Source organism: Onychostoma macrolepis, chromosome 14, assembly GCF_012432095.1.
Source record: "Onychostoma macrolepis isolate SWU-2019 chromosome 14, ASM1243209v1, whole genome shotgun sequence".
Taxonomy (NCBI): Eukaryota; Metazoa; Chordata; class Actinopteri; order Cypriniformes; family Cyprinidae; genus Onychostoma; species Onychostoma macrolepis.
Genome location: NC_081168.1, coordinates 5546434 through 5562485, shown reverse-complemented (window position 1 = coordinate 5562485; position 16052 = coordinate 5546434). Strand labels below are relative to the sequence as shown.

Below are 16052 nucleotides of genomic sequence, written 5' to 3'. Positions count from 1 at the left end.
TCATGCTTCCTGTTTTGATTCCACTGGGCATATGGACGTGCAAAGGTCAAAAAGTGGCAACCAAGCGTCAGTTTTTTGTACTCACCGTAAACCCTAACACTTGAATTAATTGATTTGAGAAGGGCAAACTTAAGTTAAACTAATTAACTTTTTTATGAGTATTTAGAACTTTCCTTTTCTTTTGAGTTCACAAAACTGACTCATTTTAAGTAATCTGTTTGAGTTTTATTAACGTGGCTGTTTTTTTTTATTTAGACAAAATGAAATTGGGCTGGGATTTCTATTTCCCCAGCATGCTTTGCGATGGCACTCGAAAGGGCGAGTAAATTATAAATATTTAATATTATGTAAGTTTTTTTCCACTTCTAAAAATATTTAAGAAAAATTACATGATAATTTTAAGTGAATGTACAAGTTATCTCACTCAAATATTTCAAGGTAAAAGCAATTAAAATGTAAGAGTAAAAAATTATTTACTTAAAATTTTTGATGCAACTGATTACTGATTATTATTTTTTGTGTGTGAGTTTTGCCAACTTTTTCGATTTTACAGTGTAGAGATGACTCAAAGTGGGCCTGCTGTGACTCTGAAGGGGTTAAAATGAAAGTGACTTGCTCCGTTCGTGTACTTTAGAAATGTGATCTTTTTGCATAGGTATAAGGGCAGCCGTTCAAAGAAATCTGTTTCGATCTCTGTCGTGTCCGGTAAAATTAACATTCTAAGATGTGGCTCTCAACTATATTAGTATGGATACATTGCATCTGCACTTATAAAAGACAATTTCTTCCGAACTGAAACTTGATATCACTTACAGTCCCACAAAACCAGATGAAAATGCATTCATTTCTGGCATACGCAAAGCATATTTTCCTATTCCCTGTGGAATCCGGCATATAAAATAGTTAGGCTACACTGTTACAATATGCATTTTTATATATTGATAGGATACATATTACCTCAGCCATTCAGTTTAGGTAGAAATGCCTTGCTTGATAAAATACATGGCTATGACCCATCCATTTAATTTCAGTTGCTTTTCATGCATTTTTCTAGGAAAACACACACTTAGTTAAGATTTGTAGACGCCGTTCCTCGTAATAAAGTTCAGTCACAGCAAATTATGATGCACAGTTGTCCTGAGGGTTGAACCTCATGCATAATTCTTGTCAAATGCTAATGACCACCTGATAGTTAAAAGAGGTTATAAAAGAAATGGCAGATTGAAAAAGCCATACAGTATACTGTCGTTTTATATCGGCGTTATGTGTCATTGTAGTTTTGATGCCATCAATCACCGATTAGTTATAGTTCTGCTTGAGCACAGCAGAGCAAGCACAAATCAAATGTCAGCACTCGCTAGTAATTTCTAAAGACTGTCAAAGGCCAGTGCAGTCTCATCAAGTCCTACGGGAGATAAAAGGCAGGGTATGGAGACGTGACATCCGTTGTGTTGACAGATTTCATCGCGAGTGACTTTCGCACACCTACAAGGCGCTGGTATCGGGCCATCATGCCCTCTGTGAACAATGAGAGTGATGAATCTGCCGTTATGGGCTTTCATGATGCCACTGAGGCCAATCTAAGGGAACAGCCGTTAAAATAACACACCACATGACTGGGCCTTTTTAACAAGCTCTGAGACACGAGTTCAGGGAGGGGTTGTGCAGAACGAGGGACCTAGCTGCACATTTGTGTCTAAAAACTATACGTCCTGCTGCTCCCTGCTGACCTCCACCAGATCAGTTCATCCATTGCAGTGTGCCGCACCAACACAATGTGATCATGAGGTTAGGGCCTTCTTTTTTAATTAATTATTTCTTTTTTATTTTCTTTCCATGCACCAATGCTTTCCCTTCAGGCATTATTTTGTGAAACAAAGATTCCGAAAGTCAAAAACAGCTCTTAAATGCAAAAGTTATTAACCTGTATTATTATTATTATTATTATTATTTTTTTTTTTTTGTCTCGTTTTCTAGTTTACTTGAGAAGCATGGTTGTGTATGATAATAAGTTTTCAGAAAATAAATTTTGATTGAACTTTGTTTTCTTACTGAATTGGCAAATAGGTGTTCCTTGTTGTCTTGCTTTCATAAACTTCACTAAATTTTGTTTATAGAGGTTTATTCTTAAAACGTGAAAATTAAATTTGCCAGTTTGAGAAATAGAGAAATAAACTTAATTCAAGTGATATTTTCTGAAATTACTTATTAATACCTTAAGCAGTTTTACAAATAGGTTTTTCATGTTTAAAGCATAAACCATATTTTCCACCTGCAAATAACATTTTAAGCAAAACCTGACTAAATGTATTTGATTTACTTTTAAAACAAGAAAAACTCGATTTGCCAATTATTTAAGAATAATAAACTTCATATAATAATACATTCAGGATATATTCTCTGAACTCAAATCCTAATAACTTTAGTAAGTTTGTTTCTCAGGTAACTTTATATATATTCCACAAATTATCAAATGTTTTCCCCTTGTTTTCCTCCAGGGGAGGAAAAAACTGCCGATTGAACATAAATAATACTTAATTCATGATATATTCTCTGAAATTGTCTTTATAACTTAAGCAGTTTTGTTTCTCAACTAACATACTTTATTTAGTTAGTTAGTTAGTTAGTTACTTATATTTACTTATTTACTTTACTTTAAACCAATCGACCAAAATAGGAATGGGTTTTTCTTTCTTTCTTTTTATTTTTAAGCATTAACTTCACTAAATGCAGTTGACTTGTTCTTAAAACAACAACAAACTATATTTGCCAATCTAGTAAGAAAAATAACCGAAATTCAGTCTTGATATGTAAAGTAATTTTACTTGTGGGATAAATCTATCACATCAAACTGAAAAACAAAACAAAAATACAGATTAGGAAACCTATATTTTGCAGTGAATGTATCTTTGTGGTTTCGTTAATATTCACATTATATGCCGCTGTCCAAGTCTTTGTCTTTCCTACTAAAAGGACTGAAACGGAAGGTCCAATATAATCAAATTACAGAAAGCTCTGTATTCAGATACACAATGCCCGAGCAGAAATATGGTGCCGCATTGTTCGTCTATTGGCATCAGCTGATGAGCTAATCTCTTTGAAGCCATTCTCCTTTCATCATTAAAGCACCACACTCTGCAGGCAGCCAAAATAAAGACGGCCAAATTCACACCAAACTTACAATACTAGCGATTATAGATGTCAGTAGTTTAAAAAAAAAAAAAAAAAATCAGTTAATTAAAGTTATACACTGAGGAACCGAGAAATAACTGGAAGGACCCATGTGGCATCAACATTTGTAGGTATTAATGGTGCCGTTGTGTAAGACGGCCCACAAATTTTCTTTGAAAATAAGGGGCAGATTCTTTGCTCCAAGTTTCCACTTTTGTTCTTTGTCGTTTTCATCTTCTTTTCTGCTTCTGTTTAACAAGCTCAACAGCAAAAATAATGTATGTTGTGTTAGCACAAAGCTTTATTTCAAGCCATCATTATAAACTGACATGCAAACGGTCATTATTAATTCATCCTTGGACACTAACGTCTCGAAACAGCCTTGATGCACAGCAATTTACCTCACATCAGAGAAGTTTTCAGAGAATTGTTCAGGAAGATTGAGCATAGCTTTAAAAGCCTATCAAGAAAATTGCTGGGCTTGTTCACTGACCTTAGCTGTTCTGTACCGCGACCAAGTTTTGACTGTTACTTGGCGCGAGCGTGCTCTGATCCCTGCCTTTAATAATGTTCTCCTGCACACCTACACTTGCTGGGCTTAAGCAGGCTTTCCACAAAGCCATCCTGACATGATTGATTGGAGTATAACCTGCCAAATGCATGGCTTTGATAGCTGTGATATATTGCTACATTATTTGATTGCATCACCCAGCTGAACTGAAACAATGCATTCGGTTTGGCCCTAAAGAATGTGCTGCGAAAGCATTAGCGTGTTGATTTGGTCGTTTAAAATAATGAAACTAAAAGTGGTGAATGATGCTGGCTGGGGGATTTTTAACGTGAAATCCAGGGACCACCAGGAAGATGCTGTGGGGTCTAGGGAAAAAAAAAAAAAAAGCATGCTTTATATTTTTATAATAATTTGAACAAATCATGGCATACCAGTACATTCCAATTATTAATTATTATTTTCAATCATTTAATAAAAAACTTCCAGATAGTATTTAAATATTTTTAGGACAATGCCAAAATTTTCAATCACATACTATTTTTCTGACACATTATGAATGAGTCTTAAAATATGTGTATATACTTTGTTTTAGGAATCATCATACACTGGATAAATAAATATGAAAATATGAGTTACTTTTTCATAAAAAATAATACCATTAACTTTGTTATCCCAAAGATTCAATATTTCTCAAAATTAATAAAAACTGTGAAATGCAAACTCAGAATATGATGCAAACCTTTATTAAATATATCAAATAACACAAATACAGTACCCTTTGATTAATCCCATTTTATTTACCAGTGTCTTGCTGACCTTCAATGATCCAATTCAGCCATGATTTAACATTTGTTTCTTTTCTTTTTTTGCTGAAGAGTGTTCTTTCTTCTCCTGTGTCTTATTCCCGTAAATTTCACACACAGTTACAAAGAACTGTCAAATAACACATTGAATTAAATGTAAAATTTTGAAGTAGAAAGGCTGAAATGGTATTTTCTTGTAAAATCTCCTCCAGTAATCTGATTTATTTGCAAAACCAAGAAAAAAAAAAAAAAAAAACATTTTTACAGTGTATTTGGAAATCAAAAACTTTGCGAATTCCTGATGTAGCTGCTGTTGTGTCTAGCAATTCAGATTCATTACAGCTAATCCTACTCGTAAGCGTGTCAATGTCAGGCAATGTGACCTTATTTGAAAAGACTTCTTGTTGCGTGATAAATATTAAATGAGTGCTATTATCTGTCTGTACCAGTACAATATTTCTTGCAAACCTTTTTCAGCTTCATAAATGCGGTGTGACTTACATCTGTGTACGCTGAAAAAATCCTAGCTGGATTAGCTGCGATTCAGAACCTGCTGGCTCTCATCTGACTGCTACAGGCTACAGATTATGCATGGGCACTGTTGTCCAACTTTCACACAAATACAAGAAACCTCCCAATACGTGCTCTTTCATCCACACACTGTATTTCTTTTCTTCACTAATGGAGGTTAATCACACATAATTGCCCCATTTAATGAATGAAAACATACAAATCGTATTGATCTTATTCATATAATACTGAAATAATAAGTTATTATCCAAAGATTGTTTGTAGTGTTTTCACTTTGAAAAAAAAAATCTTGTGTTGTTACAGCTCAGTGATTGCATTTGCGCTCACTGAGTTGACTGTTGTCATTCACACACTAATTACAGTACTTGTGCGAATTCTTAATAACTAAAAATTACAGTGTGTGCCTCTCAGCATCCGAGGGGGTTTCTAAGTTTAAGCACTTTGTTCGTTGTCAGCAAATTTACTGGGAATGTTGTTTTGCGTTTAGAAATAAATGCTGATCGAAGTGTCACTTCCAGTCGATTCATGACCTAAGTTTGCCTTCGAAAGAATTTGATTGGTTAAAATATTCACAAGTCAGAGCGACTGTGGAAACATGGATTTTTTTTATTATTATTTTTTTTTTCTTTTGTTACGCTCACATTATCTCCCAAAGCAATTGCTGTTCTTCAGATTGGACTTTCCAAGATGATATCACATAATGGATGGCTATTTATCCATTAAAAGAAGAATAAATTGATGGACAAGACATAAATGTAATTTCGCATCACTTCAAGCTGTCTGTCTGTGTTGCAGAGAATCTTTTCCATGTTTTCTCAAGGCATGACCCTTTAATTGTCTTGTTTGGTAATGCATGCCATTCTGCTCACGTCTGTTTCTGCTATTAATGGAGGAAGCTCGTGTTGTGACTGCCTCCACCCTCGGCTTGTTTCATGAAGCCACAGGCCATTTCAAGGCCCCTGATTTCTGGGGATTTTATTTGTCTCATCCTGCATGAAAATAGAAGACAACAGCAGACGAACGCAAGGAGGCGAAGATTCAGGTGCACATGTCACGCAACAGCGAAACAATGTTCCAAAGCGCGTTAAAAGGGAACTTTTTGTTGTTGATATATCATTATTTATTTGAGAGGGAACCAAAATAACTACCCCACAGTGGAACAGTGACAGGGTTTGTCAGACACCTAATTATTTTAACCATGTTCCCCCAAGGTTGTGTTTACTGAGCCCAGGGTAAATGATCGTGGTTGGCTTGACATTATGTTCATTTCATTATCAACGATATTATGATAGTCTCACCCTATTATCCTGTCTGGGCTTTTTGCACTTGATTCGAATGGTTATTTTACTGCACTTTTGACATATTAAGCTGTAATGGGATGAAATATCACAATAGTATGTCCAGTTATTTTTTTCTGTGTCAGTGGAGGTCATATATTCATCCAAATGGTCATTTCTTAGGATCTTTTTTTTATTTATTTTTTTTTATTTTATATCTTTTATTTCCCCGTTAAATGTCACTGTCATTCTTTGACGTGAAAAAACAACGCAACATTATCCGACCTGTCAGTGTGTATTTGTAAACAACATTTAGTCTGTCTTTTTTTTCATGGTTGCGTACCTCACGTATCATCTAAACCCGAGCAGAAACAACACTCAGCTGCAGTTTACTGATGTATATTTAGCTGTTGTTTTAAGCGCACCACTAAAGTAGGTGTTATGTCGAGTTCTTTATACGTTTGTTGACCCCAAATCATTGATCATTTCTGCTCTCATCGTCGCTTGCTTCTGTTTAGCGTGATGTGAGATGGAGGATGTTCCTATTTTCTTCACACAATACATAAGAGTCTTGTTTTGTCACAAAAGCTTCTCGAAGCCGTCGTTGTAGTTTGTGTAGCTGTGATTATTTCAGAGTGAACTTTAGAAAAAACAATTCCAGAATGAAGGATATGGAGGCAGAGCACAAATGTAACAGTGCAATATTATGGCGTAGAACATAAACCAGGAAGCGACTTTATCAATTTAAATCAATCAAGTGTGCTGCAGGCGAAACTTTAGTCTGAATGTTATTTAGCACAAGTGATTTATACTTCTGCTTAGATTATTTTCCTGTGACTATGTTATTGCTTGACAATGCAAGATTTGCTCATCTATTGCTGTATTACCTCCACAGGAGAACATCACAGCAGACCATTTTTATACATCCATTTCAAGTGAGCTTCAAACTATGACAAATCCCTCCCAAAATTAGGTCTGAGGTGAAGTAGGATACCTGGAGACTGTGAGTCATAGGTGAGATAAATCTCTCTGCCAATAGACTATAGGGAGTGATGACTTCCTGTCTTTTTTTTTTTTTGTCTGGAGGTTAGCATCAGAAAATCTGATCCTTGGCATTTCTTTCTTTCTTTCTTTCTTTGGCGTCAAGCTTGTTGTATTTTCAGCAGTCTGATGGCACGCTGATTGGTATCTGTTTCACAGCAAATGTTTCTTTCCGTACAAATGCCCTGCTATTTTCTCAATTGGTGCAATTAATCTTGTCCAAACATTGCAGAGTTTCTGTCATCTGACACTCTTTGCCAAGCGCGACCAATGTCAGCTTTCATTACATTTTTGAAGGTTTTAAGGATCCCTAGGGGTGTCAATTCACCATTTTCTGAAGATTCAGCTCTTATTTGTGGAAGTGGGTGATACCACTTATTTTGTTGTTGATTCAAGACTAATATTACTGATACCTCTGTTAAATGGAAGGTTAAAGATAAAGTGAGTAATTATAGTCATTTAACATTCTGTCATTATTAAAATTCAACTGCAAATTATGAGACTCCTTTTCATTTATTAACCAAATTACCATTTATTAACAATGATTGTAGTGCACAATCAGTTATTGAACTATGATCAGTCTGCTTGTTTAAAATTACATCAGACCTCACAAAAGCACATTACAATGTCACACAATGTCTTGAAATGAGATGACTTCAGATGATGATGATTTCTCTGAATAGTATATGCGCTATCAGAGCTAGGTAGATTACTTACAAATTGTAATCTGTTACTGATTCCAGATTCCATGACAAAAATGGGGTGGGGGGGGGGGGTGAGTTTAATGAAAAGCTGACAATTAATTAATCAGAAAAAATTAAAATCTTGATAATTTTAAAACAAACTCCCTTTTGAGGAAAGTCTGTTCACTCTGCGGACATATTTGCAACTTCCCGGGCAGCTCATAAAAGACCGATCTTAATGAATGGGGGAATCCTGAAATCTCAAAAACTGCTCGCTGAACTCACAATTAAATTCCATATGTCAAATCAGCAACAAAAATCTGAAATTAATTGCCCCATGAATGTTGTTTCTTATGCTCAAATAGAGTTTAAAAAGCTTATTTTTCAGGCTGAACCAGCCAATGTGCATGCAGAGTCGTAACGTGCTTACTGTGCATGTGCATTGACTGGTCTAGTCAGGGCTGCGTTCAGCCCCGTCAAAACATTGCAAAACGTTTATTAAACGGAAACGGTGGTTGGACACCCTGTTTAATACTGCAAAATACGCTCAATGTTAGTCACTGCCCTTGCCATCCATTCTTATGTAAAGCACTTAATTACCATTGTGTATGAAATTTGGTATATAAATAAACTTGCCTTGCAATGAAGCTAAAAATATAAACAACTACATCATCATGTTGTTATGCTATATTGTTACTATAAAACTCTTACGACAAACATGTCTTCTAATATCTTAAATTGTTGCGTATACCGAGCTGCATCGGACACATTTGTAAACGACTTTACTTGGACCCATTGTGCGAGCTGTCTCTTTAATACGCGTGGTTTATATACATGTTGCTGCTGATGAGAAAACATATCTCAAACCCCGTTGCACACCGTTTCCAGAAAACATGTCGTTCAACCATAGCAAAACATTGCGCACCGGTTTGAGCTTGAACGTGCCCCAGGTTTCTATGGGAAATATGGCTCTTTCATTTAGAAGGTGGAACTATTCCTCCATATAGCGTGTTACAGTTAAATATAGGAGTGAACCGTCTTTGTATTTCTATAGACTTTGTTTTAAATAAAACACTTACTAAGAAAAATGAAATATTTTTATTTACCTGCATGCAATGTGATCATTAATCAACATCAAAGAAACCGTGAACATGCAAATGTGATAATTATTTAAATATTTATTTTAAAATCTCAGGGGTACTTGAAGCAAATATATTTGGTGAATAAGGTTTAGATGAAAACAAGTTCTGTAATGCCTGCATTACATGTAACTAAGAAATAACGTGAATATGTGCATTTGAATTAGTTATAATTAATAATACATGGTTAAATAACCTACTGAGTGATAATTCAAAGAAAAATGAATGTGTTCTTCAGTACCTGATGCAATGCTGAAACCCTTCTTAAACCTGAAATGATTTTTGTAAATCCAGTGGTCCAATGCTGTCGCCACCTGACTAATGACTGATCTTTGTGTGAATGTCCAGAAAACTGGACTATATATACATATATAATATGTATATAATCGGTAGGCTATTTTAGAAAGGAAAATTTAAAAGATGAAAAAGAGAAATTAGGGAGAATCAATGAATTATGAGTAATTTATTGCTATTGTGTGAATAATATGTAATCATGTAATCCATAAAAAAAGTAACTGATTACAAGTATTTTAAAATGTAACTTACTCTAATTACAAGTACTTAATTTTTGGAATCTGATTACGTAATCCAGATTACATGTAATCAGTTATTACCCAGCTCTGCGCACTATGACTGATACTATCGCTGTTGATGAGTGGAACAACAAAGTTCCTATCCCACATGGCTAAAGGAATAAAGTAAACTTTAATGAAATGGGTAACACTTTACAATAAGGTGTCATTTGTTAACATGAGTTAATGTATTAACTAACATGAACAAACAATGAACAATGCATTTATTACACTATTTATTAATATTTGTTCATTTTAGTTAATGAAAATACAGTTGCTCATTGTTTATTCATGTTGCATTAACTAATGTTAACAAACACAACTTGTGATTTTAATAAGGCATTAGTAAATGCTGAAATTAACATTAACTAAGATTAATAAATGCTGTAGAAGTATTGTTCATTCTTAGTTCATGTTAACTAATGTTGTTAACTAATGAACCTTATTGTAAAGTGTTACCATGAAATGTTACAGGATCAGTACAAAATAAACTTTATTGACAACATTTGTGACACAATGTTGATTACCATAGAAAATAATTGCAAATGTTAAAATGCACATTATTTATAACCACAACTATTGCATAGCTATATAGTGACAGTAAAGACATTATGAATGTTCCAAAAAAAATTATTTGTAATTTTTTAATCAAAGAATCCTGAAAAAAATATGTATCACAGTTTGCACACATTTTTTAAGCAGTACAAACTGTTTTCAACATTGACAATAATCAGAAATGCATCAACCATCAAGCATCAAATCTGCATATTAAAATAATTTCTGAAGGATTATGTGACATTGAAAACTGAAGTAATGATGCTGAAAATTCAGTTTTGCAATGCAAAAAATAAATACAATTTTCAAATATGTTAAAATAGAAAACAGTCTTTTTTAATAATTTTTACATTACACGATATTACTGTTTTCACTGTATTTCTAATCAAATAAATGCAGGATTGCTGAGTATAAGATACTTCTTTCAAGCGATGCCAAACTCTTGAATGGTATGTGTACATGTGTGCATGTTAACGTGAGTCTATTCTGGTAAAATTGTGTATTAAATAAGCTATGTCCAACCTTTAAACTTTGCAGACAGTGCACAATTGTTGATTGTTAAGCAAAAATGTTGATTTATGCAACTTTAAAGTCAAAATAATTGTTTCGGAAATAACATTACGCTTGATTTATAGTGAACTCATGCTAATAATAATAAAATTACTATATTGTAAAAACTGTACAGCTCTCGATATAGTAACATGGTAGTAGTAGTGATATTTCAAGGTCACTCCACCCAGCACTCTTTTTAATGCATGCATGTGCATATATGTGTGTGTGTTCATGCAAGCGTGTGCCTAAGCATGTGTTTTGGAACTTCCAGGTTGAGGTCTGTCTTTCTCACCTTAGGAGAGAGAAAACTTCAGCAGATGGCCAGCCTTTAGGGTCCATAGCACATTGTCACCACTGAATTACAGTCCAGGGGGAGATGAGATGCCTGATAACCTCCATCCCCTGGTTCCATCTGCTGAATCCTAAGCAAGGACACTGAACTCTAGGATGCACACAGTATTTCAGAATCCTGATGAAAAATTATTCATCGACTAGAGCAGAATCCCATCGCTGAGCTTGTCTTGTATATATTTTCGGTCCGTTACCTAAAATATGCTACATTATGTTTACATGTCCACGCGTGTATTTCCGTGCATACGATTTGGGTTTTATGAGTTTGTGTGCATGTGTGTGTGTGTTGCAGAGCTCTGATTCCTTCTCACCGCCAGATTACTTTATACAATAGTACATTCTCAGTGCAACAAGCACACTGATGAAGCTCACTCATTCCCCTGAACGCTGTTTGAGAGAACAAAAGCAAAGGCTTGAATGGAGAGTGATCATTACTGCTCTCGGTTGTTCATCCTCACTAAAAATAGGAATTTGTGACTCCTCACACAAGCTTTCAATTCTCCTCACATGAATGACCCAAATACAATAGACGTAAAGCCCTTGTAATACACATTGCAAGAAGATGCAAAACAGCCTGTTGTCTTTATTTGGGCAAGAGGCTGTTTTTTTCTGTTCTTTTTGCCATGTACGTTTACCGTCAAAACATGAAAGCATCACAATAGAGCATCTAATTCTGATTGTTTTGCATCAAAGCTGCTCTTGTGTGTGAATGGTGAGGAAAGATGGCGTATCTAATTGCAGACACCGCTTGCTTCTGTACTCGAGTATAATTTTGCACTGCCTCTGTTTGTCCTCGCAGTCACTGAATCCCTTATAAAGACAATTAATTGTGTCATAGTAGTCGGTGCACAAAGCACATGCACTTATACTGAGAGGGTGTAATTATAAGGCACCATTTCCTGTTTTGTGGTTCTTTGTCCTATAGAGGCACAAAGGTGTGTCTGTAGGAAGATGTACAGAGAATTTTATCTGCAACATCCAAACAATGGCAGCAGAGCCACGCTTCATAGAGTAGATGGTCCACGTGCCCATGACACATTAAAGCTGAAATTTTAATCTGGCTTGTGTCCTATTACGATCCCCTGCAGTTTCTTGTACTTTCAGTTAAAGGGCAAATTTCCTTTTTTTCCAATTTATATTATTATTATTTGTTTTATTTTATTTTATTTTTTAAACAAGTCTCTTATCCTCACCATGGCTGCATTTATTTGATCAAAAATAAAACAAAAACACAGTACAGGAAAATATTATTAAAATTTAAAATATCTGTTTTGTCTTATTTTTAAAAATGAGCATCATTTTCAGCATCATTCCTACAGTCTTCAATGTCACATGATCCTTCAGAAATCATTTTAATATACTAATTTGCTGCTTAAGAAACATTTCTGGTTGTTATCGACATTGGACTTTTGTTCAGTGGAGTTGTGATGCTTAATTTTTTTTTTTCAGGATTCTTTGATGAAATTAAGGAATCTTTGGTAACATTATAAATGTTTCTACTGTGACTTTTGATCAGTTTATTACTTATTAAATTAATATTGTTGAAATATTTGGCTGTTATATGTTTTATGTTTTAGAACAGCAATTATTTGAAATAGAATAAATCTTTTTTTTCTGTCATGTTTGATCATTTTAATGCATCCTTGCTGAATAAAAGTACTAATTTCTTTAAAAAAACAATTGTGCTACTTTAGTATATGCAAAATACATAAAATATGTGCAACATTTATATAAGCAGCTGTTGTATGCAACAGCTACAACAATAAATAGCAGTAGCACTAGTAGTAGTATTTATATTTCTATGTATTATTTATTGATTGATTTACATAGGGGGACTTTAAGGTAACCGAAATTCATATTTATTTATATTAATGTTTTTGGAGGGATGGGGGGATGTGAAGTCTGTTCCCCCGTGCGCTGAAGACCCTAACCAGGCGAAACCTCTCCTGAAATAACAGCTGTTTCCACTTACATAATGGCAGCAAGATGTCACTTCATATTCTGGCTGGCGAAGCTGTCACAAGCCATTAATCCAGGTCCATCCATGGGCCACGCTGTCACATCCAGCACCAGAGCGTGGTGGAGCCGGCCCGCAGTGATCGCCCGACAAACAAACAGACCTGTGTAGTGTAACCTACACAGCACTTTAAATGGATGTCTTACAACCTCACAGCTTTATGCCACCTTTTTCACCTGTCACAGGAGCGCCTGTCCTCCCATTATCGAATGGCACTCTTATCTGTCTCACAGACCATGTGACGGATAACATGCTGTATTCGGGCACATCCACATAATCTATGCATTGTCACATATTGAAATAGCACATAATTATCAGGTAATTACATTGTAAAGGGGAGCAGTGATGTGTTCTTTCACTGGCACGTATAAATTACCGTCTGTGGGGTGCACTGCATGTTTTCAGGATTCATTCTTGTTTTTCTTCTCCCCACACACTGTAATTAAGCAGGAGCTTTTGACCATATTCTTTAAAAAGGTGGCTGTGGAGTCATATATTCAGTTTTTTTTTTATTTTATTTTTTTTTTTTGAAGATACAATGTCCTCTCTTTCACTACATCATGAAAAAAGGGTAGGATTTTGCTCAAAGCAGTGCCTTTGGTAATCACTGAAGCCATTGCATCTTTTAGAGATTTCATCTGCCCTCTACTGGCCAACAAGAAGAGGACAGATGCAATTCCACATTCTAGAGAGAGAAAAGAAGTTGAAGAAACTTAAAGCACCATAAACAGCTCTTTGAATCGCCTCTGTGTGATTGGAGACAGATTACTTATGTGATCACTTTCAAGGCCACATAATAAAGAATGATCCATGTTTACTGTACATCAAGTCGCTGTTGTATCGATCAAAAGCTTTTGGTTTCGTCTGAATGCAGAAAGCAGACAATAGCTTTTTCGTCCTCGCCTTTTTCCCGTTTCACTAAAGCCCTGCAGATACAAAAACTTACATTAACACGAGACCACTGGAGTCCGGCTTCTTCTCTCCAGCAATGAATGCTTCATACAATTGGGACCCTATTACTGCATAAAACACACTGGCTTGTCAATGCATTTGAACCTTGCAGAGATCTAGAGCTCTTTAGAGTGTGTTGAAAGGTCATAGGATGTGATGAAGCACTGCTGGATGCTTTGGGCTGGAGCTTTTCAGATGTGTTGAGCAGCATCAATGTGTTAACAGTTTGAGGCTTTTCTTGGATGTGCAAAATGATCCTTACACAATATGCCAGCTGTTCCAAGCAGAGGAGATGTCTTACTTTAATAGGGGAATATTGCATTAGATATCATGGATCTGGGGAAGAAAATTCGGTATACAATACCCCATGCATCTGTTCCGATGTTCAGGTTATTTCTTGACACTTCCTTGCCGATATCCAGCTTTGGTAGGAAGAGATGCTTCCTTTTTGTTCCCTGTGTGTTGTAATATTTCTTTCCTACGGTAATCAAATATTAATGTTGAGAGAATCAAAAATGCCAGAGGCGGAAGAGATACTCATGGCCTGTGCTTGTGGAGGTTAAAAAAAGATTCTTTAGCAAATTTTTTGAAATATTTTTGTTTTGCGATCTACTCAGGGGAGAATGAATTGCATCCGCTGATGACGTTGTTTATTCGCACATGCTGTTCGCGTCATTTTAGTGCTGCATTACAGAAGGAAATTTACAAATTTGGTGCATATTTCTTTGCTGAATACAATTTGTAGTGCAGTTCTCCATCTAGCGGGTCAGTTCTGAGTGCTGCCACAATGTAGTATATTACGCTGGGTCTTTACAGTATCGCTCCTCCACTACGGTCCAGACACCTGAATCAGCGTTTTGAAATGCTGAACGTGCGTCTGAATATATGTTGGCTTATAACACCACTCCTCATCATTAAAGAACTGCAGTGATCAGTCGATCTCCATAAACATCTGTTTTAAATAACATTTAGCAGTAATTAAGGATGCACTATATGTTGGTAATTACAGCAGTCAACAATAATGGCATCACACATTATTTATGGTTGGCCTACATGTTGTTACAATCATATAAAATAAAATTCTTACTCTATTTTTTTTTTTTTTCTCTGTGGTACAAGGGCAATTTTTTTCATTACATGTTAATATGTATACTTAAAGTTTTTAACTTTTATAAAAGTAACTTGGCCTAAGGTATGTATGATTTATTTATTCTAGTTCTTCATAGTAGACCTACATTTTGTTAAATGATTGTGGTATAAGAATGATTAAAAACATTATAAATAAAATCAGAAAACAGTTTTCCACTGTATAAGAGGCTTGCTGTCAGTTGAAACACAAACATCTTACATTTTAAGGTGAACCTTTGTATTGGTTATCAGCGTTCAAATATTGTTAATTATTGGTTTTCAATATCTGACAAAATATCCATATCAGTACATCCCTAGCTATAATATCACATTGTGAATATAGCACATTCTAAAATCAGCCACTTTTGCATGGATAGTTTGTTGTATTTACTTAATTTAATTCTGAAGTATCACTGTTGAAGCACATTTAGCAGCAGGTTATGATGAATTGTGAGTGGCTGGTGAATAAGATGCCGTTTTGTGTTGAAATATCATGTGCTAAATGGCATAATTTTTTAGTGCATTCAGTCCTTAGTTTTCAAAGAAAAAGAAAAGAAAAGATACATGATTGTAAATTTAATTTGCCTTGATGGTGGGTCCTTTGTAGTTGGGTGAGATTAATAAATGTACTCGAGTCTTTAAAAAAAGACAAAAAAACAGAAATAGGAAACATTTCCATTTTAAATAAAACCTGCACTCCCTGGGTCAACATTTAATTGCTTTTTAAACTGTCGCCCTGCAAGCCAATGGACAAATGAAGAGAGAGCACG

General features: G+C 35.1%; 1 protein-coding gene across 12 annotated transcripts in view; it reads left to right on the top strand.

The window, feature by feature from the left end:
- The window catches only part of pcdh11 (protocadherin 11), a 203751-nt gene that overhangs the window by 153056 nt on the left and 34643 nt on the right, over window positions 1-16052 (top strand). The window contains exon 8 of one of the 12 annotated variants that reach the window (XR_009274189.1): window positions 7189-7307. The exons of the other annotated variants lie outside the window; for them this stretch is intronic. The gene's annotated coding sequence lies outside the window, so the exon portion shown is untranslated. The remainder of the gene's footprint in view (window positions 1-7188; window positions 7308-16052) is intronic. 12 annotated transcript variants of the gene reach the window in all.